The sequence below is a fragment of the Pan troglodytes genome, chromosome 1, assembly GCF_028858775.2.
Source record: "Pan troglodytes isolate AG18354 chromosome 1, NHGRI_mPanTro3-v2.0_pri, whole genome shotgun sequence".
Taxonomy (NCBI): Eukaryota; Metazoa; Chordata; class Mammalia; order Primates; family Hominidae; genus Pan; species Pan troglodytes.
Genome location: NC_072398.2, coordinates 9,683,277 through 9,708,786, shown reverse-complemented (window position 1 = coordinate 9,708,786; position 25,510 = coordinate 9,683,277). Strand labels below are relative to the sequence as shown.

At 37.2% G+C, this 25,510-nt stretch overlaps 1 protein-coding gene across 1 annotated transcript in view; it reads left to right on the top strand.

Annotated features, from left to right (window-relative positions):
- LOC134807953 (uncharacterized) overlaps positions 1-25,510 on the top strand; it is a 242,034-nt gene that overhangs the window by 86,583 nt on the left and 129,941 nt on the right. Inside the window, exon 2 of the mRNA XM_063790243.1 lies at positions 20,479-20,577. The gene's annotated coding sequence lies outside the window, so the exon portion shown is untranslated. The remainder of the gene's footprint in view (positions 1-20,478; positions 20,578-25,510) is intronic.

The window sequence follows — 25,510 nt, the reverse complement described above, 5'->3', positions numbered from 1 at the left end:
CTTCATTTCTGGCCCATCCCGTCTTGTAGATAGCCCTGATTGTCCCTTTCTTGTCCTCAAGTATAGGTACTGAGAAGTTTTCTATCATGTGTCTTAATTTAGTTCTGTAATGATTTCATTTTTCTTATAGATTTGGTGTTTGCGGTGACCTAATATTGTACATTCGGTGATTCCTCTTTCCTTCCTGTAGCCACACTCTAGAGGAAGCCCTCATTGCTGGAAGCTCCTGAAAATAATTAATAGAGTGATGTGCCACGTTCACTGTTAGCAAAAAGCAATGTCATCAAAAGAGCAATTCTGTTCCGATGTGGCAAACTTAACTGCCAAGACTAGACAAAATTTTTTAAAGAGCAGGTAACAACTTGCTTTTACAGATAGCAACTTTGCAGGGACATGAATGGAGCTAGAAGCCATTGTCCTCAGCAAACTAATGCAGGAACAGAAAACCAAACACCACATGTTCTCACTTATAAGTGGGAGCTGAACAATGAGAACACATAGATACAGGGAGGGGAACAACACACACTAGGGCCTGTTGGGGGTGGGATGGAGGAGGGGGAGAGCATTAAGAAAAATAGCTAATGCATGCTGGACTTAGTACCTAGGTGATGGGCTGATAGGTGCAGCAAACTACCATGGCACATGTTTATCTTTGTAACAGACCGCATATCCTGCACGTGTACCCCAGAACTTAAAATTAAAATTAAGAAAACTATAGTTATTAAGGCATGATGGTATTGGTACTGAGTTATATACAGTAAACCAATGAAATAACAAAGAAAGATCAGTAATAGTCTCAGATAAAAAAGAAATCTTGATGTGTGACAAATTAGCATTTAAAAAGAACAGTTTTTTTAAATGGTGCTGGAAAAAAACTGGCTATGTATAAACACAATGAATAAAATTAATCCGTTTCCTCAAACCAACTTAACTATGAATCCCAAGTCTATTAAATACTAACTTTTAAAATATGAAAATAATATAGGAGAAAATCTTTATGAATTCAGGGAAAGGAAGAAATACACCATAAGAAGAAAATACTGATCCATTTAACTTAATAAACGTAAGCATATTTGAAAAAAAAAAAAAGGACTTGCGAAAGTAAAAAGCAAGTCAGAGACTGGGGAAATTTAACTGTAACACATATAACCAAACTAGATTGGCATTTAGAATAGATTGAAGCTTCCCAGAGAAAGACATCCCAATAGAAAATTGAAAAGAAAAGAATAGGCATTTCATATAAGTGATAGTTCATTCAAATGGCTACAAGAATGTAATGCAGCAGAGCCCTCAGGAAATGTTGGTTAGTAAGTAATTTTGTATAACTAATTTGGAGGGTAGTTTAGCAATGTACAGTAAAGCAGTTTTACTCCTTGATATTGATATTTTAATGGCAACATTATAATAATTTTATAATAATGAAAGCCAGAAACAACTCAAATGACACTGGAAAAGAAAATAGGTAAACTGTGGTGCCTTATTACTGTGGAATACTGTTCGCTGTGACACCAGCTTGGATAAATGTGTCTCCCAAAAGCATTTAGTAAAAATAAGTAAATAAAGTAAATAAAGAGGAATTTTCAGAGACACAATACATTATTATACCAGTTCTGCACTGTTAAGGCATATGTAAGTAATGCGTATTATTTCTGTATACACAGAGTTGTAGTAAATTTCAAAAAAAAAATGCCTGAGAAAGGTAAATATAAAATTTAGGATAGTGTTTACTCTGAGGAGAGCAACTGAGAAAGAAATGGTATTAGGGAAGGTTTCAGTGGAATCTGTATTGTTTTATTTGAAAATAACTGAAACAAGAAAAAGTGGTAATATTTGAAGGGCTGAGTGTTGAGCATGGATTTTTAAATATTATATACATAGTATTATCATATATAATGACATTTCAGAGTATAAAAGAAAAAATAAAATTAAAATCAACCATATAAAGATATTCAATCTTGTTTAAAAAGAGTAACTAAAGCACTGAGATGTTACTTTTACTTATAAAATTAGAAAAGCATTTAAAAAATAACTAGCAAACTTACATTGAAATATATTTCTCATAAACTTCATTGTAACTGCAAATTGGTAAAAATATTCTGGAAATTAATTTGGTAGTTCTTTTGCCTCATAACTTGTAAGTTAGTATTGTTTTTACTTCCATAACTCTGTTACAAGTAAATTATTAGAAACACACTTCAAGGAGTATCAGCATGTACTATAGTAACACATACATCATGTGTATCTATATATTTTGATTATTGGTGTAGATGCGGGTATATGTGTGTATATGTTTGTGTGTTTGCTAACTTGTTTTTTTCACTCTTGTCACCATGCCACCAGCATGTGGAATAGTGACTGGTGTCTAGTTATGCTCAATACATACTAATTGTAGAATGATGTATTATGGAAATATAATGAGACAAATAATCAAAAAATTAAGACAGCTTTGAGAAGTAATTATTGACAAAGGAAATAAATAACTTGATTCAAACTAATTTAGTGTAGTGAAATGAAACAATGCCAACTATCAGCTTATAAGTGGATTTTGTTGCAGAAGGTGGGCTACTGCATACAAAGAACCTATTTAAAACAAACAAACTAACTACCCTTCCAAAAATTATCTGAAATGATTTTTACTGAAGAGTAAATATTCACTTTTTAAAAAATCATGAACTGATATGTTGTTAATAGTAGACTGTGTTTACATCAAACAAAAATAAATGAGACAGCTAAATAAGTTTGCAATACTTAGTACTATTCTAAATTTTGGCCACAAGCAGAACTAGTTTGATATTTCCTACTCACAAGAATAAGATTAAATTATGTTTTTATGTCTATTTGTTTGGGAGGACCAAAGTACCAGACATATATATACAATTAAGAGGAAGGTCTGTGAAGAACAAAAAACAATTAGGAAAATGGAATAATTTAATTCCTAAGTAAAATTAAGTTGACAAAATTGTGTATTGTCTGGTTAAGGGATAATGAAGAACAAACCATCCATGTTGTATGTGTGAAGGATAGTTTCAAGTAAGAATGTGACTTGAAGAAAATAAGAGCTATATTAGTAAAACAATAATGTTCAAAATTAATATTTATATTGACATCAACAGTATCATATTATGTTCAGAATGTACCCTGATATGGTGTGATGAAGAGGACATTTTACCTATAGGATTGTCATCCTCAAAATCCATAACCCCAGTCTAATAATCAGAAAAACTTCAGACAAATTCCAATCATGAGTAGTGAGAGAGGAGTCTAAGAAATTACCTGACTAATACTGCTCAAAACTTTTGAGGTCATCAAAAATAACCAAGAGGACCTAGGGATATATGACAACTAAATCTAATGTAGTATCCTGGATGGGATCTTAGAATAGAAAAAGACATGAATTTAAAACTAAAGAAATCTGAATAAACATTGGGCTTTAGTTAATAACAATGTACCAACATTAACTCATTGATTACAACAAATACTAATGTAACATGCTAATAATAGGGAAAACTGGTAGAGGGATATGGAAACCTGCATTATCTTCTCAATTTTTCAGTAAATCTAAAACTTCTAAAAATAATATTAAAATTTTTTATGTTATTAGTAACAAGTTCTGAGTGTTTGGATTGTCCATATGTTTTTCAACATATAGTGGAAATTTATTAGCTTCAATATTGAAAATAATGCCATGGAGTGGATGGTGTGGATTTGTAATTCTGTGGTTGAGAATTGTGAGAAAATCATTCATTTGGTCTCCCCCAATCATGAATAGTCTTCCTTTAAAAATGACCTTCTAGTATAAGGTATTATACTAAAAGCAGAGAGAAAAATGAACATAATTTCTTTGGATTCTTAAAGCACAGTTACTTCTTTCTAGTTAATTTTTTTTGTATCCTAATAAACTCTCAGTGGAAATTATTTGACTCTTATGAATGGTTATACTGCCACATGGGCCTGCATCATGAGTGGATAAAATTGCTGGTCTGGCCGGGCACGGTGGCTCATGCCTGTAATCCCAGCACTTTGGGAGGCCGAGGCAGGCGGATCATCTGAGTTCAGGAGTTCGAAACCAGTCTTGCCAACATGGCGAAACCCCGTCTCTACTAAAAATACAAAAATTAGCCGGGCATGTTGGTGGGCGCCTGTAATCCCAGCTACTTGGGGGGCTGAGGCAGGAGAATTGCTTGAACCAGGAGTTGGAGGTTGCAGTGAGCCAAGATTGTGCCATTGCACTCCAACCTGGGTGACAGAGCAAGACTCCATCCAAAAAAAAAAAAAAAAATGCTGGTTTCTCACACTGTAAAACCTTCTTAGTAACAAACTGAATGACTTGATTATTTTCACATCGTTGTCAAATTGCAGAAATCTGTGCAAAAATCCCCTGAGAAAGAGCTCTCCCTTTTGAAATGTGTCAGTGAAGATTTAGATATAGATGTGGATATAATTGTGAATAAAAATTGCTACATATAGGTTATCTGCAATGTTGAGAAAAAGGATGACATATCATTTCAACCCAATTAAAATAGCCTCTATCTAAAAGTTACTTTTTAAAAGCATGTTGATGACATTTTCAAATAATATGCTCAATGTTTTCTTCAACCTCCACGTATATTTTCCAGAGAAGTACCTTTAAACTGAAATAAATAATCCCATTGTTAGGTGACAAAATAATAAAAATACACTTCAGAGTAATCCAAAAGTCAGGAAACACAGGGAAAATAAAATAATTTTCAAGGGATTAGAGGACACACAAGGTCACTACAAGGACAATATTGGAAGTCAAATGGAAGTTAGACCCACAAAATGTCCAGGGAAGGGTATTCTGGGCTTTTGGATCAGCATGTGCAAAATTGCTGAGCTGAAGTAGCATAATGATTTCATGAAAGTCCACCAAATTCATTATTACTTAAAATATGATTAAAGCGAACAGAATAATAGTGAATTAAATTAGTGCTTCTTAGGTTAAATATGTGACTCAACCACTTTTTAGCTGTATGAAGTGAGCAAGATATTTGATCTTTCTTTGCCTGAGTTTTCAATTCTAAAATTGAGGCAAGGCTAGCAATAATTCTGTAGCATCTTGAGGACTGCAAAGTTAGTATAAAGAGAGCATGTAGAGAAATGCCTAGGGAACTTCCAATTTAGGTTAAGATTTAGAAAATTATAGAAGAAGAAGGTTTTTCTAACAATGAGAAAAGTCTTCTTGGTTTTAAAATCCATTCAAGACCTGGCAAAGCAAAGACACTTACATGAACTGAAATCTAGAAATGTATTAAGAGTCCCTGGGCTGCTTTTGATCTCAGAGAAGCAGCAAGAGAAATGAATCTGACATTGAAGGGGCAAGAAGAAATGAGCCAACTTTTAATCAACTTTAAATATCTACATGACAGCTCATGTACTGGCTTAGAATCCTGAAGATCCCCACCTTCACAATCAGTCTGCATCCACCCATTGACTTTTTCCAGTGGGCCTTCACTGATGGTACAGAACCTTTTCCAGTATGAGGCCGAGGGCATGGGTGAAAATCTGAGACATATCTGAGGAAGCTGAGCAAAATTCCTTTAGAAAACTTTAGGTCTTCACTGAGTGCAAAGCAGAAGAGTCCATAGGCTGCAGAGGAGCAGGAGAGCTGAGTACAACCCCTTGGAAGTACTCTGGAAGTTACCAAATACAAGTAGTAACTGCTTAAGGCTTTAAAGTAACTGCTTAAAACTGAGAGACATTCCCTTGAGGTCAGCTGCACAGCGAGGCTGATTGAAGCTGGGGTAGTACTGAGAAGGTGCACCTAGGGTGCGATAATCCAGGAGTAGGGCTGGAGAGAACTTGAATTTTCCAGTGACTTTAAGAGCTCATAGCAAGTTTATAAAGCAATTAAAGATCTCCCACAATGTGGAAACCAGTTGAGTGGGCTTCAGCCAAAAGAAATATCTGGAGTCTTGCTGGTGCTAAGTTCCCAAATTCTGATGAAAGGAAAGTCCTGATTTCACCCTCAGTGATTAACTGAATCAGGGATGTAAAAAGCCCAAATAGAGCTCAAATTTAGGTAAGATGAACTCATCCCCACACTGGCAGCCTGACAAAAGAAGGAGTGTACTCATTTCTGGGAGAATATGTTGTTACTTTCAGTCCCAACTCTTCTTTGAACACAGTGTTCAGCATAAAATAGACACTAACAAAATGTTGAAGCAGCAATGACTTTGATCATCTAAAAAGGAAACAGTCAATAGACACAAACCTGGATATAGTACAGATGCCAGTATTATTAGATTTAAAAAAATTTAAATAACTATAATAAATATTCCAAGAAATGTAGCAGAAAAGGTAGACAATGTGAATCAACACATGTGTGACATTTCAGCAGAGTAGCAGAAGCTATAAAAAGAATCCAGTATAAATATTGGACTCAAAAATATGATGTAAGATATGGAAAATTCAGTCCATAAATTTAATAGTGGAATGGATGGATGAATGAGAAGAATGAATGAGTGAATTTTAAGATAGGTGAATGGAAATTGTTTAAGCTAAAATGCAAGTAGGAAATAGAGTATAAAAATGGAATTGAATGCCTGGGAACTGGGTGACAGTATCAAACAGTCTCAATTAGTGTAATTAGAATTTCCTTAGGAGAGACAGAATGAGGAAGAAGAATATTTGAATAACTGATGGCCTATGGTTTTTCACAAATTAAAAAGAGACGGCAGGCCAGGCATGCTGGCTCATGAATGTAATCCCAACACTTTGGGAGGCTGAGGCGGGTAGATCACTTGAGCCTAGGCATTTGAGTTCAGCCTGACGAACATGGGGAAACCCTGTCTCTATGAAAAAATACAAAAATTAGCCAGGTGTGTTGGCTGGCACCTGTTATCTCAGCTACTTGGGAGACTTTTGCAGGAGAATCGCTTGAACCCAGGAGGTGGAAGTTGTAGGGAGCCAAGATTGTGCCTCTGCTCTGCAGCCTGGGTGACAGAGTGAAACTCCATTTCAAAAAACCACACACACACACACACACACACACACACACACACACACACACAGAAAAACAGAGACAGCAATCTACAGATCTAATAACTTCAGGAAACCCTAAGCAGTCTAAATACAAAGAAAACCACACTGTATGCGTTATAGTCGAAATGCTATAACCAAAGATGAGAAGAAAATCTTAAAAGCAGCCAGAAAATGAAAGGCACACATCATTAGTAGGCGAACAAAGATAAGAAGGACGGCTAACTTTACATCAGACCCAATGGAAGCCAAAAGACATTGGAACCACATTTTCAAAGTGCTGAGAAATAATACATGGGAAAAGTATTTTTCTCAACAGTGGCGATAAGTTCTGAGAAATGTGTTCTTAGGCGATTTTATTATTAGGTGAACAGCATAGAGTGCACTTACACAAGCCAAGATGGTATAGCCCAGTATAAACCTAGGCTATGTGTTATAGCCTATTGCTCCTAGGCTACAAACCTGTGCAGCATGTTACTGTGCTGAATGCTGTAAGCAATTGTAACACAATGGTAAGTATCTGTGTATCTCAACATAGAAAAGTCACAGTAAAAAATATAGTAGAAAATATAAAAAGTAGCACATGTCTAAAGTACACTAACAGTGAATCAAGCTTGCAGGACTGGAAGTTGCTCTAGGTGAGTCAGTGAGTGGGTGGTGAATGAATGTGAAGGCTTAGGACATTACTGTACACTACTGTAGACATTATAAACATTGTCTACATAGGCTACACTAAATTTATTTTAAAAATAAAGTAATTGTGCTATGATGTTACAAAGGCTATGGTGTCACTAGACAATAAGATATTTTCAGCTCCATTATAATCTTATGGGACCATCATCATATATGCAATCTGTAGTTGACTGAATCATAATTATGCATTCCAAGATGGTATGTTAACCTAGAATTCTACATCTAGAAAAAATGAGTATTAAATAAGATATTCAGGCAGACAAAAGCTAAAATAATTTGTCAACAGCCAACTTGCACTAAGATGAAATACTGAAGAAAGTGATTTATGCTGAAAGAAAATTACACCCGATGAAAAGCTCCTACATGGAGAAAAAAAATGACCAACAATAAGGGTAATTATGTAGGTAAAAACAAAAAACTTTTTTTGTGAAATACACATATGTGTTTATTTATCTATCTTTTAAGCCCTGTGCAAAGATTGTATATAATGGTGTACTGTGAGATTCATAGCACATGAACAGTATCTTATGTAATACTTAATGAAGTCCTGGAAAAATAAGAGATACCATTTTTGGAGCACCTCCTGTGTGGCAGGTAATGCGAAATGTAACTTTATTCATTTTGACTCAGGTAATCCTACAATAGCCCAATTTTTTTTTTTTTTTTGAGACAGAGTCTAGCTCTGTCACCCAGGCTGGAGTGCAGTGGCACAATCTTGGCTCACTGCAAGCTCTGCCTCCCAGGTTCATGCCTTTCTCCTGCTTCAGCCTCCTGAGTAGCTGGGACTACAGGTGCCCACCAGCACACCTGGCTAATTTTTTGTATTTTTTTAGTAGAGACAGAGTTTTACCGTGTTAGCCAGGATGGTCTCGATCTCCTGACCTTGTAATCTGCCCGCCTCGGCCTCCCAAAGTGCTGGGATTACAGGCATGAGCCACTGTGCCTGGCCAATAGCCTAAATATTAAAACAAACCAAGGCTCAGATGAGTGAAGTAACTTGGCAATATTCTACAGCCACTAACTTGCAGAGTGAGGATTTTAGCTCTTGCTCCCTTGTATACTAAAATGCATAAATAAGATTTTAACATTATTTACATGAACAGAAGACAGAAAATAACGATTTTATGTATAGGAAACTTTAACAAATTACAGTGTTTCCATTTAATGGAATTTGGCAGCTGTTAAATAGAATGGGGTACATACATGTAAGTGTGATGACCTGGAACAATATTCATGACATATAATTTTGAATGGAAAAAATCAGGTTGAGTATAGGAACCTATATGTTTCCACATGCATATGTATATATATGTATGCTTTTATGCACAGACATAAACAGATATACACACATAAAGAATATCTCTTAACAATATGTATAGACTACTAATAGATTTTGAATTTCGGAAGACGTATTTTAGAATTTGTGAGTTAGGGATTTTTTACTGCACTTTATATATTTTTTTTACTTCACTTTCCGTTAGCACTGTTTGCACTTTTCCACATACTAGGGCTTTTTTCAATGTAAAAATATCCAAGTTTTTAAATAAAAAATACTTTTGCTGATTTATTGCACAAAATTTGAGGATTTACAATATGAACTTATTGGGATAGAGGTCATATTTTATGTTTTTCTTTTCTTTGAACTTGCACAATTCCCTGATAGGTAGGCACTAATATTTGTTGAACTTTCAATTAAAAGGACGTTGGTCATGTTGAAGAGCGAAATTTCATTGAACTATTGGTAAAAGAGACAAACACAGAAGTAAGTAGGATGGCTTAGAATAACATGTAGTGTGGGAGATGATATTTGAACAGCTAATTACTGGATGAGTGCTATTCTAGGGGCTGGGATACAAGGTATATCACTACAGGCAGCAAGAATGGTACCCACAGAGATGGAGAGGGAGAAAAGTACAGCTATGTGTTGGAGTAATAGAATCTTTTGGGGGAAATAATGAACTGGTAAAGTAAGTGGTGCTGTACTGTGGAGTGGAGGGAAGTGATTGATAACTTTTGAACAAGGTGAACTTCAAACATAACATAGCTTCATAGCTTTAGGAAGATTAATCCAGCAAGAAGTTCTTCTTCTTTTTTATTTATATTTTTTTGGAAGCATGTTTCGAAGACAATTCTTTTTTCTATTACAAAGGCTTATTTTTTTCATTTTCTCTTCTTTTATATTCTCCCAGACACCTCACCTATGTTCTTGCTCAACTTCTTAGTTTTTTCCTTTCTCTCCTCTGCTGGCACTTCTGCCCCTGCCTCGGGTATGACAGTAACAGCCCAGAGACACCCACATGCTTTTATGAGCCACTCTGCTTACTCTTAGAATAAGCATTTTCACACACTTCTGTTGAATATATCATGTCTCTTTTCTGCATGACTTTTTTTTGAAACTTCTGTCCACATGGACATGCGACTGTGATGGGAAACACTGTGGCTCTTTAGGGGAGAAAAGCACCCACAAGACTGGAAACCAAAAGAGTTTTCAAGCTTCTACTCTGCAAAGTCACAGGACTGTGTTTGGAAAGCCAAATATTCTGGTTGAGCTATAGTTTCTTTCATCAGCAAAAACAAGATAACCTTAATGCCTAGAATACCTCTCACATCACTACTCTTCTCCTCACTGTCAGTTCACGGGCCTAACCCCTAGTCACTCTTAGTATCTCAGATTATTAATATACCACTGCCTCCAGGGAGCCTTCTCTGACTTCCCATACCTAGGTTACTCCTACCTAGCTCTCAACTGTAGAATTCTCTTATTACACTGAATTGCAATGGCTGGTTTGTCTATGTTCTTAGACTGTAAATTTCATATGGTTTTGTATCATATCTTTCATATTTATCCATTATGGCCGGTACCTAGCTTAGTGGCTAGAAATTAGTAGACTGTCAGTAAATATTTGCCAAATGATTGAATGAATAATATGATAAGAATTTATGGTATTTCATCTTTGTTTATATGAAACTAAATGCCTCGGAAATTTTGATATGCCTTTAATATTTTACTGTATTCTTATACTTCTAAAGCATTTTGCTCTCCCTCCTCCTGCACTAGAAAGCCACCGTGCTATTCGCTTCTGATTTCACAATCAAGTTTGTAAAAGACACTATTTGAATCAAATGGATCTCTTTAGAGTTGCTTTTTGGTTTGGGTCCATCACCATCTGAAATAAATATGAAGGGGAAAAGGGATAATTTGAGGACACTAGTTTAAAATAGCCTAATTAACAGTCTTGATAAAGTGTTTGAAAAAATTACTTCACATTCTTTCTACATTTTCTACATTCTAATTATTCTAACCTTCATTGTACAGGAAGATATTAAAGATTTACTAAGATGAGGTTCAGAAGTGTTGTCCCAGTAGAAGACTGTTAAGAAGCTCTCACTGTCATAAGCTCTCATTGGAATTCCAAACAGCTCTTCTGTAGCTTCTGTAAAATTAGCTAATCATGCTGTTCTTGGATTCCCAGTTTTGGTTCTCCATTTCCTGTGTACGGTCCTGGAAGAGGCTGTTCACTATTGGACTTCCCTATAAGGTTGAGCTCAAGGAGCCTAAGATGGTTGTCCCTCCAAAGAGAGGGTTTGCAGGAGCAACTAGAAGTAGTTTGCCCTTCTTCTGCAAGGCTTTTTCAACTGTGAAATCATTTTGACAAGATGCTTTGTCATATGCTTGACATCTTTTTTTCTTTTTTAATGAAGAAGTGACTGAGAGATAATTTAATCTGAAATGCTGCCACCTACGTAGCTAGAGATTAATTGGATACTGTCTGAAAAATTATTTGAGCACCTCAGAGACAGAGTCTAAGTAAACAGAAAGTGGTGTTAATAAAGTAGAGACAAATTATGACTCTTCCCCATCTACTTAACCAGGTTGTTGGCAAACCGCTCCTCTTTCTGAGTATCCTTAAATAGGATAAAATGATAATTTGATATTGCAGCAAGTATGGATTATACACAACTAGGATATTGTTGTCTCCTTCTAGCACAGTTATGAATTTGGCTACCTTTCTCTTGGAAGCTTATTTTGTACAGGAAGGAAAACAGTAATTTAACCACAATGGACTTTGTTGAAAAACATAATGCTATTAACGAAGTAAGTATGTAGTCTTTTCAGCTTTGAAATTTTTCCTCAAGATCTCCAAAAGATCTTTATTTTAAAATGTTTCTGGATGTATTCGTTCTTTCTTGTGTTTCTATAATTGAATACCTGAGACTGAGTAATTTATAAAGAAAAGAGGTTTAATCGTTCACAGTTCTGCAGGCTGTACAAGCATGGCACCACCATCTGCTCAGCTTCTGGCGAGGGCCTGAGAAAGCTCACAATCATGATGGAAGGTGAAGCGAGAGCAGGCATACCACTTGGTGACAGCAGGAGCAAGAGAGAGAGGAGGTGCCATACTCTTTTAAACAACCAGGTATCCCATGAACTAACTGAATGAGAATTCACTCATCACCAAGGGGATGGTGATAAGCCATTCATGAGGGTACTGCCCCCATGATAAAGTACCTCCCACCAGGCCCCACCTCCAACATTGGAAATTACATTGGAACATGAGATTTGGAGGGAAAAATATCCAAACCACATCACCAGGATATAACTCCAACAGTGTAGAACACTGTTATTAGAATGCAAGAAACAGCTAGGTGTGGTGGTGTGTGACTGTTGTCCCAGCTACTCAGGAGGTTAAGGTGGGAGGATCACTTGAGCCCTGGAGTTTGAGGCTGCAGTGAGGTATGATGGCACCACTGCACTCCAGTCTGGGCAACAGAGCAAATCTTGTCCCTAAAAATTATTTTTGAAAAATAAAGTGAAACATGGGAACAGGACAGTGGTGGGCATTGTGTAGGGGCACTCACATCCCACATTGACATATGTCAGAGCCAGTGGCACAGAGTACACACCGTGTACATCTTCTATCCTTGGGCGGCTGTGCTCTGAGGAAGCAAGGGGAAAGTTGAAAGGGATCTTATAAAAAAGGCCTCTATAACATAAAACCTTCTCATATAACAGGAAATATTATAAGTAAACTCCAGTTCATACATTTTTATGAGCCTATACTTTCACCAGTCTAAATTTGTTGGATGGAGGAAGACAGGATATCCCTATATTTATGGAGATCTTGAAGTTAAGTTGATTTTTGCTGAACATTTCTCTTATTTATTATGATCTTGATGAGGGAACAGAAACTATTTCTCTACTAAGGAAAAATGTAAATTCCAGCTCAATGATAAATTGCAAATGACACTTGGCTTCAGTGTTGGGAAGGCATCAGGGGACGGTGGGGGCTGTGGCACACTGGGAATCCAGCCATCCCAAAGGGGAGACCCTACTCAGCTCATGATTGTCAGCATCACACATGAACAGGGTACAATATTGGCAAAATATTATTATTATTATTATTGTGACAGGGTCTTTCTCTGTTACCCAGGTTGGAGTACAGTGGTGCAATCATGACTCACTGCAGCCTCAGCTTTCTGGGCTCAAGCAATCCTCCCAAGTAGCTGGGGCTACAGGCACATACCACCATCTGGCTAATTTTTTAAATGTTTGTAGAGATGAGGGTCTCGCTGTATTGCCCAGGCTAGTCTCGAACTCCGGGCCTTAAGCGTTCCTCCTTGGCCTTTCAAAGTGGTAGGATTACAGGCATGAGCCACCACACCTGGCTCCCTATTATTTTAAGAGAAAGAAGGCAAAAGGTTTTCACTTGAAATCTCCTGATCTTAAAGATTGCCTCCCCAAAACATGTTATGTCACCTGTGAGATTTCCTTACTTAGATTTTTGCCTTGAACCCTCTCTAGCTGTGTATTTGCCACTGCGTGATGTAAATTTTCAGTGAGCCCTTTTGCTTTCTCCTAGAACTTGACCTCCACAATGCTAAACTGAGTACCCTGTCAACACTAGAAGACTGCTCTTCCACCTAATGTTTTCTGTCAGTCGGTGATCTGCCATACTCCTTGTAATGTTATTTTCAAATTCTTTAGTATTGGTAGGTACGGTCTATATTGTTTCTTTATAATTGTCTCAAAATTAGTTTTCCCTTTCTGTCTCCACCAAGCACTTACCTAGGGGTACTCTCATTAACTTACTCCTGAACTAATGCAATAGCTCTGCTGTTTTTACTCATTGCAGGAGAGAAATTTGGTGTGCTCACTGTAGGCTGGACACCTTACAAAGTGCTTGGGAAAAAAAACTGTAAGCCACGTCCCCACACACGGGTTCCCATCCTGCTGTTTCTCTTTCCAAATGCTTGAATATCAGATTTGTCATTCTCAGTTTCTATATTGATCATGCCCTCTAGCAATATCTATAAATCTCTCTTGCTATCAGATGCAACCTAAACTGTTTAGCCTAGTGTTCAAGGATTTACTCTGGCTGTGGTCTGTCCTTTGCTTGGTCTTCATTTATCATAGTGCCTTCTGGGGACAAGGGGATCATTCTTTCTTAGCTCTCAACTTGTACTGCCACAAACCCCATCCAGTGTCAGTCCCTTTTACTTTCAGCCATCATCCCCTGATGCCTGCCCATACACACAAGAACAATAGAAAATGTTGAGTTCTTTTCTGTCTGTGGGAACTTGATCATGACACAATTTAGAACCAGAATTGGCAAACTTTATTTGAAGAACCAAATAGTAAATATTTTAGGTTCTGCAGGCCATATGACCTCTCTTGCAACTACTCACCTCTGTGGTTGTAATGTGAAAGTAGCCAAACCAGGTAAATGAAAGAGTGTGATTGTGTTCTAATAAAACTTTATTTACAAAACAGGTGGCTAATAAGCTGTAGTTTACCAACCCCTGATTTAGAATATCTTCCCCTACCTCTGTGTTCCTGAACTTTCTGCTCTCTGATGCTTCCTCATCACCATCACCAGAAACTTTGTTTCTGATTACCTGTGGCACTGCCCTCTACTGCTGCGTACGGTAATGGAAAGGTTATCTTCTTAAAGGTGACAATTTCCTGGATGGGGCCAAATGTTATTCATCTTTATATCCTCGCATTCAGTAATACTGATTGAATGAAAATATGAAGAACCATTTGCTCTATGTCACTGAATTTCCTAGATTTTGACATTTATTGCAATTCCAATTTCTAGATAGAACTTATTGAGAGAAGCAATAAAAGCTGATGCAGAACATATTAAATTCTTGTTATATTTATGCTATTCTTTCTTCCACTCGCATATGAAACTCGATATAGAAAAGTATAGCCAAAATAGGTAGAATTTTGTGAAGTCAGTAGATTCAAATAGATGGAGGAAAAGTCCCTTGTTTAAGACATTAAAGTGAGACAAGACAAAGCTATTTTTAGGATTTTTGTGCATGATAGGTACATTGAAACCCCTAATAAAAATATTATTCGTTTTTCAAATTCAGTATAATATTATCATTATTTTCAGATAATATAGTCTTCAGTAAACCAGAAAACCCCTTGAAAATAAATGAAAAACTGAGTAGAATTTAGTGCATGGTCTACTTAAAAAAATTGTTGTTCAGAATTTAGTAGTTTTAAGGTACACAGGAAATTAACACTTAGATTTTGGGAGACAAGCCTCCATGTACAATAGCAGCTAAAAGTATAGAATACCTAGGAGAAGTTCAGTCAGAAACATGTAAAAAAACCAAACACTTCATACTTCACTGTGAGATTAAAAAAATAGCTGAATCTTTGGCAATACAATGGCAAGTTTTTAGATAGGGAGATTTGGTATTGTGAAAATGTCAATTCTTTATGACTACATTGCAATTCCAATCAAGATAACAATAAAATGTTGAAGTGCTTACAAGGATAATAAGAAAATGAATCCAAGATAGTATCATTTTTTTCAATCATATCAAATGTATAAATCTTCATGTCTAAGGGAAAAATTGTATTGCTTTTTATAGAAAAAAAGCTGTGCTACTACAAATACAAAGTCAAATGACAAAAATATGCTTGGGTAATATTTGCAAAAAAAAAAAAAAAACAAAACACAAAGACAAAAAAAGGAAAAATATCCTTAAAAGAAAGATAAATACAAACTACCCAATAGAAAATTAGGCAATAAACAGTTCACATTTAAAGGAATAGTCAGTAATCATGTAAAACTCAATCACATGACTCAATAAAGACATGAATATTAAAATAAGACACACTGATTTGCAAAGATCAACAGGTTTGTTAATGCCCAGTATACTAAGGGTGTTGGTAAATGGGTCCTCTCATAGTCTCTTTGTGAGAGTGTAAATTGGTGCAAACTCATGGGTAGGCATTTGGCTAATTGCCTACCAACATACTAACATTCAAGATGCCACGTAAAGAATCTACCAACACACATACATGCTTAAAAGTATTTATGAATTGTACATAACCTTTAACTCCTCCTAAAAGTCAAATTCCCCTCCTGGAATGATTTCCTACTTATGTATTAGCAGAGGTACAGAAGGTATTATTACAGTGGACACAACCAGAATGTTCATTAATAGAGGACCAACTGAATTATAGTAAATCTCTATTGTGGAATTAAAGCAATTAAAAAGGAATTAGACGGGCCAGGCGCGGGTGGCACAGGCCTGTAATCCCAGCACTTTGGGAAGCCGAGGCGGGCAGATCATCAGGTCAGGAAATCGAGACCATCCTGGCTAACAAAGTGAAACTCCATCTCTACTAAAAATACAAAAAATTAGCTGTGTGTGGTGGCAGGCGCCTGTAGTCCCAGCTACTTGAGAGGCTGAGGCAGGAGAATGGTGTGAACCTGGAAAGCAGAGCTTGCAGTGAGCCGAGATCCTGCCACTGCACTCCAGCCTGGATGACAGAGCGAGACTCCTCAAAAAAAAAAAAAAAAAAAAAAAAGGAATTAGATGGTTTTGTAGATGTTGATACAGGTATAAGACAATCTTCACAATGTAAAGGGAAGAAAGTACAGCATATACTGTACTTAAGTTACAATTTCCCCTGTATAAATTGTTAGGCATTTTGTATGCATAAAATTCCATAAGAATTGTTGAGAAACTAATGTCAGTAGTTACTTCTAGAAAATAGGTTAGGAGAACGTTTGGGAAGGTTTGAAATTTATATCTGTCCATATATTTTCAGCTATATTTATATGCTACTTTTGTAATAAAAATCTGGTTACAAATAAGGATTTTCAAACTTCTCCTCGATCTTCTGCAGCTAGAGAAAGGCAGGATAAAAATTGAAAGTCTTTCTTTTTGTGTAAGAAAAAATTTGGGGGCCAGGCGCGGTGGCTCACGCCTGTAATCCCAGCAGTTTGGGAGGCCAAGGCAGGCAGATCATGAGGTTAGGAGTTCGAAACCAGCCTGACCAATATGGTGAAACCCTGTCTCTACTAAAAATATAAAAATTAGCCGGGCGTGGGGACACATGCCTGTAATCCCAGCTACTCAGGAGGCTGACGCAGGAGAATCGCTTGAACCTGGAAGGCAGAGGTTACAAGTGAGCTGAGATCGCGCCATTGCACTCCAGCCTGGGCAACAGAGCGAGACTCTGTCTCAAAAAAAAAAATTGGGGGTCAGTTAGGAACAACTTCGTTTCTCATTCTTGGTATCACTTACATAGCTGTAATGAATGTCATCTAACCCTTTACACATTTTCAACAAGGTTTCAATACCTATCTTGTGGAAGGCATGAGTTAGGTAGAGGAACAGGATAGCTTTTGCCTTCAGTGAGCTGATCATCTATTTATATCAGTCATAGATGATTAGTTAGTGATACTTTATGTTTTTTGCTATTTTGGGGAGCTTTAAGAATATCTTGGGGACATATATGGCCATTGTTACCAAAAATAACTTGCAATTAGGTCATTTACTTTATTGTTCCATTTTCTTAAATTCGAGGAACTAGTGTACGATATATTCATGTTCTGATACATGTATCCAGAACTTATGGAAATGTTTTGTTGATAAATGGTGGTGGATTGTTCTGGCTTTGTTTCTGGATAGGTATATGGACATTTCTCATGGGAAGAAGGAGGAAAACATAATCTGTTCTCACCTCTTCCCATGCAGTAGAGGGTAGTGCTAAAGAGAGCAGATGTTAACAGTAGACTACCTGGATTCAGGTCCTGGCTCTTCCCCTACTCACTGTGGGAACTTCAGCAAGTTATCTAGTCTCTCTGCAAATATGAAAATAATTGTATCGTAGGGTAGTTTGGAGGCTTAAGGACATAAACAAATGTTGCATACTATTTAGTACGAGTACATAGTAAGTGCTCAATAATGTTAGCTAAAAGTAGTATTTCTTTTGCTGCTTCATTGATTCCTGATTGGTTGTGACCTCAAAGTTGGCAGTTCTGGTTTTCATTTTTGTGACTTCAGGAGTAAATGAATGTCTTATGTACATGTGGCAGTTGTGTATATGTTAAGCACTGCTGAAGAGTGTTCTTTGGCTGAAAGATCTAGTCATGTTACAATGTTTCTAAATTTATTTATGAAATAAGTGAAAGGAGCAAACAAAGGTCAAGTCTCAGTGGAAGAGACCTTGAGATCCTCCTTCTCTGTAATGGTCTGTTCACTGGTCTGTCTCTATTAGAAGTAGAGGCTTCTCAGAAATAAGGACTGTTACACTTGCAGTATCAAGCACAAGACCTGATGATTAGTAAATATCTCTTGAATTGAATATGTTCTGTTTCTTTTATTAGTATTATTATTATTACTATTTATTTTTTGAGATGGGGTCTTACTCTGTCTCCCAGTCAGTAGCGCAATCATAGCTCATTGCAGTCTGGAACTACTGTCCTCAAGCAATCCTTTGGCCTCAGCTACCTGGGTAGCTGGGACCCCAGGCATGTACCACCAAGCTCAGTTAATTTTGTATTTATTATTTATTTATTTTATATTTATTTGAGACAGGGTCTTACTCTGTCACCTAGGCTGGAGTGCAGTGGTGCCATCACAGCTCGCTGCAGCCTCATTCTTCCGGGGCTGACTTCCACTTCAGCCTCCCAAGTAGCTGGGACTACAGATGTGCACCACCATTCTGGGCTAATTATTATATTTTTTGTTGACATGGGGTTGTGCCATGTTGCCCAGGCTGGTCTCAAACTCCTGGGCTCAAGTGATTTCTCCCCTTGGCCTCCCAAGGTGCTGGGATTACAGGCATGAGCTGTGGCTCCTGACCCATTATTATTGTTTTTAATTCACACATCATAATTTTACATATTAGTGGGATACAGTGTGATATTTCCATACATTTATACAATGTGTAATGCCCACATCCATCCGTCCACATTAGCATTTCCATCACATCAGACATTATCATGTCTTCGTGTTGAGAACATTCCAGATCTGCTCTTCTAGCTACGTAAAAATATACAATAAATTGGTTTATTATAGTCACCCTATAGTGCTGTAGAACACTAGAAATTATTCTTCCTATCTAGCTGCACTTTTATATCTATTAACCAACCTCTGGCTATCTTCCCACCCACTACCCCTCCCAGCCTTCAGTAACCACTGTTCTATTCTATAGGTCTAAGAGATTAACTTTATTAGCTCCCACATATGAATGACAGCATGTGGTGTTTATGTCTCTGTGCTTGGCTTATTTTACTTAACATAATCTTCTCCAAGCTCCATGTTGCCATGAATGACAGAATTTTATTCCTTTTCGTGGCTAGATAGTATTCCATTATATATACCACATTTTCTGTAGCCCTTCACGCACTGTTAGACAATTACGTGGATTCTATATCTTGGCTATTGTGAATAGTGCCACAATAAGCATAGGAGGGCAGATGTCTCTCGGACATACTGACTTCATTTCCTCTGGATATGTGGCCCATAGTGGGATTGCTGGATCATATGGTAGTTCTATTTTTAGTTTTTTTGAGAAAACTCCATGCTTTTTTTTGCAATGGCTGTAATAATTTACATTCCAATCAACAGTGCTGTTTCTATTGCTTTTTAAACTCAATCTTACTCTTTGCCTTCTAAACCCTTCTGGGTTGTTTTGAAAGCCACGTGCAGGGGAACTCAGAGTAGTTGTTGTGAAGCAAGTACAACATCAAATATTAGTTAACACTCACACACTCCTATGGGCCAGACACTAATCCCAGTGTATGATGTGTATTAATTTATTTAATTCACAAGTTGGCTGTATGACGTAAAATGTGTAATGATCCATTTTGGCCATGGGGAAACTAACTCTCAAAGATATTAAGATGTCAAATAACTTGTGGAAGCACACACACATAGCTAGTAAGTACAGAACAAGAACTTGAGCCCTGGCTAAGTATATGTTTCTAGCCATCCAGCAATATTGCTCTTTACTTCCAAAAAGTCAGCAGATACCTACCTACCTACCTAGAGAGCTCTGTCTTTCCTCATTAACTTCTTGCTCTTCTCCTTTGAAAACTTTTCCCACATTCTCTGTTATGACCCCTTTCTTCCCATAGTAGGTAGATTTTGTAAGATATTAAACTCAACTTCTGGTACCTTTGAAGTATCTTTATTATACCTATGCTTCATTGCTCGCAGAGAGCCTTCATGGCAAAGGAAACATTTTAGCTTCCATGCAAAAGTGTGCTTTATCTAAATAGGACTTACCCACTCATCTAAACACTGGTCCTCCTTCCTCCTAGTGGATATGGCGGGAAACAGAGGAAAATGTTTTTTCCCTATTCCTGATTTCCTGGGAGACACTTTACCCCAACATTCCTGGCCTTACTGTACTCTCTCACTCTTCCCACACACTCAGCTGAGGACGAACTCAGCTGATAAGAAATGTGAGCAGGATAACCTTGCATGCTCTGCTGAGGGACCGTCTTTTTTCTCTGTCTGCAGAAAGAAGGACTTTGCTGCTTTGGGCCAGGCTCTGAACTTAGGTGTAAACCATTGCCCTGACAGAGGGAACCTACCCAGTCCATTGCTGCCTGCAACAAGGTAAGTGAAATCGATCTCCGTCTACCCATTATCCAGGCCAATTTTCATCAGTACTCAGAGTGATCAAGGCTTTCATAGGCTGATTCTTTTGTCTTACTCTTCATTTGTCCAAAATTCATCTGAGAAGACTAACACTTCAATATTATACTGCTTAAGAAATGTAATAATCCTGACAGCTTAGCATTGCAAGTTCCTCCGTTTACAGGTGAAGTAACTGAGATTCAAAAACATCAATAAACTTGCACAGCTTAAGACTGTAGCTGAACTGAAGTTAGGCCACAGATTTCGTATTTTTCCAGTAAGGGAAAGATTTTTGCAAGGAAAAAACGAATATTAAAAGCAAAATGCTCTGAGGAATTGTTTCTTTTAATATGATTAAATACTAGAAATATACAATTGGTGAAGTTATTCATTGCTGATATATTAGTACCTTTCATGTAGATTCACACAGGTTGACCAATAACTGTTCTCAGGCAGGTCTCCAGGATCTATCTGGAAGATCCTAGGTTCCTATTAGAAGAACTGTGTGTTTTGTTGCTAAACTAGACACAATAGACCAGGCTTCATTTGGCAGGTTGCCACTTTTTATCAAAACTCTATCAGATGAATTTTTCTAAAAAATTATACATCCTTTACTAAAAATATTTTTGCTAAATTAATTGTGGGAAGATGTTCTTATCGCATATTTATGAGATGAACATTTATTTATATTGTTTCTTGAAAACTTTTTAAAAATAATAGTATTAAAACATATTGCATAGGCTGCCAAGCACACAATAGGGATATCAAAAGCATTAAGGCTGATAAAAGCAAGAGTTTTGTGTTTAATTAGTAGGCTCTGACTGAGCAGAAAATTAAAATCCCCTACTTGGAACTACCTATAAGGAAGAATGAGAATTCAGACCCTAGGCATTATTGATGCTCAGTTGAAGGCAGCTTGTCAAAGCACTGCTTTTTATTAATGCCCAATAGTTCTTAAATACAAACTATATACAAATGGTAAAACTATACTTCTGCCCAGTTGAACCTGATGCAGGAAAGGCAGGTCTCAAAATTGGGGCTTAGCCCAGGAGGGTTCTTGGCTTTACACAGGAAAGAATTCACCAGGAAAGAATTCAAGGGTGAGCCAGTAATATGAGACAGCAATCTTTTATTGAACATTACTGCTCCTTGCAGAACAGGGCTAACTCACAGGCAATGTGCCCAGATTTGGTAATGTATGGGCTCTTGGCAACTGTATTTATACTTACTTATATTCATTTTTAATTACATGTAAATTCAAAGACAGGTTAATTCAAATTGAGGGATGCATTATTTAGAACTTTCTAGGAAAGAAGTGGCAACTTCTGGGTCATGGCTGTGGAATGGGGTGATAACTTCCTGGTTGTTGCTATGGTATTTGTAAACTGCCATGATGCTAGTGGGAATGTTTTATGCTAAAGAGCAATGAGAGCAGCTAGGGATGGCTTTCATTGCCATCTGCTGGTTCCTGCCAATTTGATTTCTTCACTTCATTGCCTAGGGACCAAATCCTGTTTTGGTCAGCAGGGTTGTGACCAAAAAACAAGTCCTACCTATCTCCTACCTCAAATCTGCACTATGTGCACTTCAGTAGACAACTTAATATTGAATATATGTGTGAAGATACGTACATAAAAAACACCTAAACCTAAACAACTTAGCAAAAATGTGTATATAGTTCAGACTTTTTTTTTTTACACATGGCTTGCTTTTATTTTTTATTTATTTTTTATGTTCCAGAATACATGTGCAAGATGTGCAGGTCTATTGCATAGTTGAATATATGCCCTGGTGGTTTGCTGCACCTATCAACCCATCATCTAGGTATTAAGCCCAGCATGCATTAGTTCTTTTCCCTAATGCTCTCCCCAACCCAGCCTTCCCTGATAGGCCCCAGTGTGTGATGTTCCCCTCCCTGTGTCCATGTATTCTCATTGTTCAGCTCCCACTTACAAGTGAGAACATGTGTGTTTGGTTTTCTGTTCCTGCATTAGTTTGCTGAGGATAATGGCTTCCAGCTTCATCCATGTCCCTGAAAAGGACATGACCTCATTCCTTTTTATGGCTGCATACTATTCCATGGTGTATATACTTCATCTCTTTCTCCCTCTGGAGAATCATTCTTCCATAAGAAAAAAATGATATATTTGACCTTGTTCCTTTGAGTCTTCCTTTCCAGTCATCCTTGTATTGAAGAATTCTTTAACATTTTTCAGCACTCTGTTGTACATTTCTGACTGTACTAAGACAGTCCCTTCCTCATATCCCAGCTTTTATTCCAATGGAAAATGAAATTCTTGAACTCTATGCTTACAACTTTTCAAAATTCACATATTGAGTACAGGGTTCAAGTGTTTGGTTGCTTCGAATATTGTAATTGTTTCCATCAGTTGTGAAACCCACAAAAAGGAGGGTCACACCAATATCCTTAGAATTGAGGTCATTGAAATCCATGTAGGCATTTGGGTCTTCCCCACATTAAAGCACCAACTGTTAGGCAAAAAGCCAATGTCAAAAGAGCAGGCTGGCATGTGGACCTCTTGCTTTATCTATCTTTCCTCTAATTAGCTTTCCTTTTAGCCTACAGTCCTTCTCTCCACTCCTTCAAGTGCAAATTCAGCTACCTCTTCTTTGAGCCACTCTCTCAGTTTAAGCCCTAAAATGCTTCTGTTTACTTCTTCAGACCTATACTGCAGTGGGATTTATGCTCTCTGAAGTTACAGTGGAATGGAGATCGGGTGTGGCTTAAGCACAGGTAGTTCACATTTGAGAGCCAGCCTTCCTCTCTTTGAACAGGGTCCTGCTCCTCACCAGCTGTGAGATCTCACCCTAGTTACTTAAAACAGTCAGCTTGGCTTTCCCCTTATAGAATGGGGATGGTAATAACAATTGCTATTGTGAGGAAGAAAACATCAAATCCCTATAAAGTTTCCAGTGTTTAGTAAGCACTCAATATATATTAGTTATTATTACTGTTATTGTTCATTCCTGCACACCCCATCTTGATTTTCTTTCTTCTATTCAAAGGCAAGCGTACTCTTTTCTAGAATTCATTTCGTATTTCCTTCTCCCTACTTTTAGCAGCCTATAAAGTAACTAGAATTACAGGGGCAAAGGGGTAGAAAGCATACCTACTATCATTGGGAGGCCAGAGGGACCAGGAATTCTGTAGCAACTTCTCTGTTCCTGGTATCTAAAGCTTAAGTCTGTGCTATGTTGAAACCTGAGGACAGTCAGTCTCTTTCATTGGTTTATCTAAAATAATACTTTTACCACTCCTTATTGGCTGATGTCTCTCTATTTATTTCTTTTTTTCTTGAACATATAGATGCAGAAATGATTGAGGGGGCAAACCAGATGAAAATGGCATAATGGTATCATCTGAGTATAGTCTGGCAGAAACTGGCCACTGGATGGATATTATGAACCCCATTTTACATGCAAAAAAATCAAGATTTGGAGAGGCTAAACCAATCGCCTCTGTAAAATTCCACTCCTATACTTGCCAGTTTTATGAGTTTATTTAATCTCTGTAATCCCAAGTTTCCTCATTTGTTAAATATATATAATATCTATCTTGCAGATTATTTTAAAGACTGAAGAAGATAATTGTACAATAACTGATATAATATCTATCATCTACCTATTTATACAGGAAATATCTAGTGTATGCTAGTAATTCTAGTGTGTGTGTGTGTGTGTGTGTGTGTGTGTATAATTATATATATTATACGATTGTATCTCCAATGACAACCTTTGTCTCATTCATCTCCAGATTATACCAGGAACTAATCTTAGGCAATTTCTTGTACTGATATCTTGTACTTCTCCAACATGGATGATATATTTTGAACATAACTTTATACAAGTTTAATGTGTATACCATTTGTATACAGTCTGAAGGTTTTTAAAAAGAATTTTGTTGTTTTTAACTTTCTGCAGTCAGGGTCCTGTTTGGTTGCATGTATGATGTTCTCTGCTGAGGAGAGCTGCTACCAAATGCATTTCCCTACCTCAACAATTGCCTTTGGAAATCTCACTTTCCCAGCCAGTCCTCCTATGTGTATATGCATACACAGATGCTAAACTAGACCTCTTATGCTTATAGTAAGAAGTATTTTAGGTTGGATGCATGGTAAATTAACTAGACAGACCCAGAAAATACAGTTGCATTGATATTCCCAAGTAGGATCTATTGAAAATAGTAACCAGAACTATGTTTCTGGAAAGTAAATTTAGAGAGACATGTTATTTTAAGGAATGCCAAAGAGGGACAGCATTTTTGGAAGATCGTTGCTGGTGGATGGTAAGGATTAGCATGGCCTTTCTTTTTATCATTTGGGTTAGGCACCCCACATCCTGATTTTGAAATTACTCTTCATTTTATTCAGTGCTCTTCAGAGACTGTAAAAAGATTGATTAATATTCATTCAAGCTTAATTGGCTTTGGAAAGAAAAAGTAAATCAATTAAGTACCTTAGTAAGCAATTTTTCATGAAGAGTAATAATGGCAGAGGGTGACGGGGCAGCACAGCACCAGAGATTGGGGGTCACTGAGCCCCATACCACACTGAGGATGTTGGTTTCATGTCTCTCTTTGTGCTTCTTTCATGTTCTCACTCTTTTGCTGGCTCATAAGCAATCTGTTTCCCCAGTACGTTACTTGGATGAAGTAGAAGTAGATCATACTATCTGTTCCAAGATCTTCCTTTCCTTATCTGCAAGTTACTCTCTTGAAAGAATAACGAAAGGTTGAGAGATCTGTACTCACTTTTTATGCTTTCGTTTCTTTCCCGCCTCCTCTCTATTTCACAGAGGTGATAAAAGAGAGGTAAAATGAAGTATAAAGCCAGGGAAGACTAACAGTGGTGAAACCTGGTAAGGAATGAGGCCATTGCCAATAATTTGAGAA